Source organism: Ambystoma mexicanum, unplaced genomic scaffold (genome assembly GCF_040938575.1).
Source record: "Ambystoma mexicanum isolate Mex_15411 unplaced genomic scaffold, UKY_AmexF1_1 Mex_scaf20, whole genome shotgun sequence".
NCBI classification, from domain to species: Eukaryota; Metazoa; Chordata; class Amphibia; order Caudata; family Ambystomatidae; genus Ambystoma; species Ambystoma mexicanum.
The window spans coordinates 6588-11753 of NW_027182434.1; the positions used below are offsets into that span (position 1 = coordinate 6588).

At 50.9% G+C, this 5166-nt stretch overlaps 1 non-coding gene across 1 annotated transcript; it reads right to left on the reverse strand.

Annotated features, from left to right (window-relative positions):
• Positions 1 to 300: 300 nt before the first annotated feature.
• Positions 301 to 372, reverse strand: TRNAD-GUC (transfer RNA aspartic acid (anticodon GUC)). The gene has a single exon. It is a non-coding gene; the product is annotated as a tRNA-Asp (tRNA).
• Between the last annotated feature and the right edge of the window lie 4794 nt (positions 373 to 5166).

The window sequence follows — 5166 nt, forward strand, 5'->3', positions numbered from 1 at the left end:
AAGCTAACAGGTGATCATTACTCGTCATGTAACATGATACAAAGGGTCAGAAGAGGAACTGATTCAGGGTTACAATTTGGACTTCGCAGACAACAGGAGCACTAAATGGTGCTGAGGGGGACTCAATAAAGTGGACCGGCCGCCTAATGTAAGCAATTGTGCACAAATATTGTACGATGACTAGCGTTGCCGGTGCTTTTTTCTTAAAGAGTCAGTTCTTGGCACCCATTCCCTACTTGACTCAGCCTAATCTTCAAGAATATTTGTCAAGAACTAAAAAAAATCCAGAAAAGGTTTAACCTCCCCGTCGGGGAATTGAACCCCGGTCTCCCGCGTGACAGGCGGGGATACTGACCACTATACTAACGAGGAGACGTGAGGGCATGAAATGAACAGCTGCTGATGTCTGCACAGCATCCAGCGACCACCTAGATGGCCTAGGGGGTCTCATTTTCCCCCGTCAAACGGCTTGCCCGATCTAAGGCTAATTTCTTTCTTTTTATCGGCACCAGGCTTAAAACTCAGTTTAAGGCGATAGTTCCGGGCTATGTTTGACTCCAGAGTTGAATCTGTCATCCCGCATTTCCTCAGCAAATCAAGCTACCCATCTCAAGTCTCATGAGCTGAGGACGGCAAAGTCCCTGTGGGCTTAGGACAGTCAAAGAAACCCCTGGGCTGCATGCTAAGCCCCTTTTCGGCTTCACTTTCCGAATCCTGCCCTAGCTTGCGATTAGTTTTTTTCTCACTTCTTGCCCCCATCTCCCACCTTGCCTCATGGTCTCCCCTCCTCTGCGCACCTGACAGTTTGCCTGCCCTTCCACTGCCTGTCTCCAGACTTTCCAAGGAGAAAAGGCAAAGCACTAAAGCGGGCCGGGCAACGGGTCAAGTTCCGCTTTCGGCGACTAGCAGGGAGGTAGCGTGGCCGAGCGGTCTAAGGCGCTGGATTAAGGCTCCAGTCTCTTCGGAGGCGTGGGTTCAAATCCCACCGCTGCCACTTTTCCTGGCCTTGCATTTTAAAGAAGAACGTAACGTTGACCTCTTCCTTCATTAGTGCCACCTCTGTCGCAATGAGCAAGCGGATGGTATGCCACACCCTGCAGGAATAAGGTTTCGCTTCTGACGTCTTGCTTTTCTGGACATCCAGTCTCAAGTTTCCCATCTGGAACGGCGCTCCCTGCTGCTTTGTGAAGGCTTGCTGCAAGAGCCTTCGAAACCCAGGAGCTCTTGCGTTGAGCTGTGACGCGTCCTGGGAAGACCTCCCGTTGCAGCGGAATGAGCCCCACTTCCAGGGCGTGCTGGTAGCAAATTTCCCACAGCCCACAGGGAGCAAACGATCCCAGGTGTGATGTATCACCAGGAGAGGCTGAGATGAGAGTAAGGGTTCACGCGTGTGCCCGGACCGAGGTTAATGATGGGATTAGAGCTAGGGTTAGATGCAGGGAAAGAGTGAGAGTTATAATTAGGGATAAAGCTAACAGGTGATCATTACTCGTCATGTAACATGATACAAAGGGTCAGAAGAGGAACTGATTCAGGGTTACAATTTGGACTTCGCAGACAACAGGAGCACTAAATGGTGCTGAGGGGGACTCAATAAAGTGGACCGGCCGCCTAATGTAAGCAATTGTGCACAAATATTGTACGATGACTAGCGTTGCCGGTGCTTTTTTCTTAAAGAGTCAGTTCTTGGCACCCATTCCCTACTTGACTCAGCCTAATCTTCAAGAATATTTGTCAAGAACTAAAAAAAATCCAGAAAAGGTTTAACCTCCCCGGTCTCCCGCGTGACAGGCGGGGATACTGACCACTATACTAACGAGGAGACGTGAGGGCATGAAATGAACAGCTGCTGATGTCTGCACAGCATCCAGCGACCACCTAGATGGCCTAGGGGGTCTCATTTTCCCCCGTCAAACGGCTTGCCCGATCTAAGGCTAATTTCTTTCTTTTTATCGGCACCAGGCTTAAAACTCAGTTTAAGGCGATAGTTCCGGGCTATGTTTGACTCCAGAGTTGAATCTGTCATCCCGCATTTCCTCAGCAAATCAAGCTACCCATCTCAAGTCTCATGAGCTGAGGACGGCAAAGTCCCTGTGGGCTTAGGACAGTCAAAGAAACCCCTGGGCTGCATGCTAAGCCCCTTTTCGGCTTCACTTTCCGAATCCTGCCCTAGCTTGCGATTAGTTTTTTTCTCACTTCTTGCCCCCAACTCCCACCTTGCCTCATGGTCTCCCCTCCTCTGCGCACCTGACAGTTTGCCTGCCCTTCCACTGCCTGTCTCCAGACTTTCCAAGGAGAAAAGGCAAAGCACTAAAGCGGGCCGGGCAACGGGTCAAGTTCCGCTTTCGGCGACTAGCAGGGAGGTAGCGTGGCCGAGCGGTCTAAGGTGCTGGATTAAGGCTCCAGTCTCTTCGGAGGCGTGGGTTCAAATCCCACCGCTGCCACTTTTCCTGGCCTTGCATTTTAAAGAAGAACGTAACGTTGACCTCTTCCTTCATTAGTGCCAGCTCTGTCGCAATGAGCAAGCGGATGGTATGCCACACCCTGCAGGAAAAAGGTTTCGCTTCTGACGTCTTGCTTTTCTGGACATCCAGTCTCAAGTTTCCCATCTGGAACGGCGCTCCCTGCTGCTTTGTGAAGGCTTGCTGCAAGAGCCTTCGAAACCCAGGAGCTCTTGCGTTGAGCTGTGACGCGTCCTGGGAAGACCTCCCGTTGTAGCGGAATGAGCCCCACTTCCAGGGCGTGCTGGTAGCAAATTTCCCACAGCCCACAGGGAGCAAACGATCCCAGGTGTGATGTATCACCAGGAGAGGCTGAGATGAGAGTAAGGGTTCACGCGTGTGCCCGGACCGAGGTTAATGATGGGATTAGAGCTAGGGTTAGATGCAGGGAAAGAGTGAGAGTTATAATTAGGGATAAAGCTAACAGGTGATCATTACTCGTCATGTAACATGATACAAAGGGTCAGAAGAGGAACTGATTCAGGGTTACAATTTGGACTTCGCAGACAACAGGAGCACTAAATGGTGCTGAGGGGGACTCAATAAAGTGGACCGGCCGCCTAATGTAAGCAATTGTGCACAAATATTGTACGATGACTAGCGTTGCCGGTGCTTTTTTCTTAAAGAGTCAGTTCTTGGCACCCATTCCCTACTTGACTCAGCCTAATCTTCAAGAATATTTGTCAAGAACTAAAAAAAATCCAGAAAAGGTTTAACCTCCCCGGTCTCCCGCGTGACAGGCGGGGATACTGACCACTATACTAACGAGGAGACGTGAGGGCATGAAATGAACAGCTGCTGATGTCTGCACAGCATCCAGCGACCACCTAGATGGCCTAGGGGGTCTCATTTTCCCCCGTCAAACGGCTTGCCCGATCTAAGGCTAATTTCTTTCTTTTTATCGGCACCAGGCTTAAAACTCAGTTTAAGGCGATAGTTCCGGGCTATGTTTGACTCCAGAGTTGAATCTGTCATCCCGCATTTCCTCAGCAAATCAAGCTACCCATCTCAAGTCTCATGAGCTGAGGACGGCAAAGTCCCTGTGGGCTTAGGACAGTCAAAGAAACCCCTGGGCTGCATGCTAAGCCCCTTTTCGGCTTCACTTTCCGAATCCTGCCCTAGCTTGCGATTAGTTTTTTTCTCACTTCTTGCCCCCATCTCCCACCTTGCCTCATGGTCTCCCCTCCTCTGCGCACCTGACAGTTTGCCTGCCCTTCCACTGCCTGTCTCCAGACTTTCCAAGGAGAAAAGGCAAAGCACTAAAGCGGGCCGGGCAACGGGTCAAGTTCCGCTTTCGGCGACTAGCAGGGAGGTAGCGTGGCCGAGCGGTCTAAGGCGCTGGATTAAGGCTCCAGTCTCTTCGGAGGCGTGGGTTCAAATCCCACCGCTGCCACTTTTCCTGGCCTTGCATTTTAAAGAAGAACGTAACGTTGACCTCTTCCTTCATTAGTGCCAGCTCTGTCGCAATGAGCAAGCGGATGGTATGCCACACCCTGCAGGAAAAAGGTTTCGCTTCTGACGTCTTGCTTTTCTGGACATCCAGTCTCAAGTTTCCCATCTGGAACGGCGCTCCCTGCTGCTTTGTGAAGGCTTGCTGCAAGAGCCTTCGAAACCCAGGAGCTCTTGCGTTGAGCTGTGACGCGTCCTGGGAAGACCTCCCGTTGCAGCGGAATGAGCCCCACTTCCAGGGCGTGCTGGTAGCAAATTTCCCACAGCCCACAGGGAGCAAACGATCCCAGGTGTGATGTATCACCAGGAGAGGCTGAGATGAGAGTAAGGGTTCACGCGTGTGCCCGGACCGAGGTTAATGATGGGATTAGAGCTAGGGTTAGATGCAGGGAAAGAGTGAGAGTTATAATTAGGGATAAAGCTAACAGGTGATCATTACTCGTCATGTAACATGATACAAAGGGTCAGAAGAGGAACTGATTCAGGGTTACAATTTGGACTTCGCAGACAACAGGAGCACTAAATGGTGCTGAGGGGGACTCAATAAAGTGGACCGGCCGCCTAATGTAAGCAATTGTGCACAAATATTGTACGATGACTAGCGTTGCCGGTGCTTTTTTCTTAAAGAGTCAGTTCTTGGCACCCATTCCCTACTTGACTCAGCCTAATCTTCAAGAATATTTGTCAAGAACTAAAAAAAATCCAGAAAAGGTTTAACCTCCCCGGTCTCCCGCGTGACAGGCGGGGATACTGACCACTATACTAACGAGGAGACGTGAGGGCATGAAATGAACAGCTGCTGATGTCTGCACAGCATCCAGCGACCACCTAGATGGCCTAGGGGGTCTCATTTTCCCCCGTCAAACGGCTTGCCCGATCTAAGGCTAATTTCTTTCTTTTTATCGGCACCAGGCTTAAAACTCAGTTTAAGGCGATAGTTCCGGGCTATGTTTGACTCCAGAGTTGAATCTGTCATCCCGCATTTCCTCAGCAAATCAAGCTACCCATCTCAAGTCTCATGAGCTGAGGACGGCAAAGTCCCTGTGGGCTTAGGACAGTCAAAGAAACCCCTGGGCTGCATGCTAAGCCCCTTTTCGGCTTCACTTTCCGAATCCTGCCCTAGCTTGCGATTAGTTTTTTCCTCACTTCTTGCCCCCATCTCCCACCTTGCCTCATGGTCTCCCCTCCTCTGCGCACCTGACAGTTTGCCTGCCCT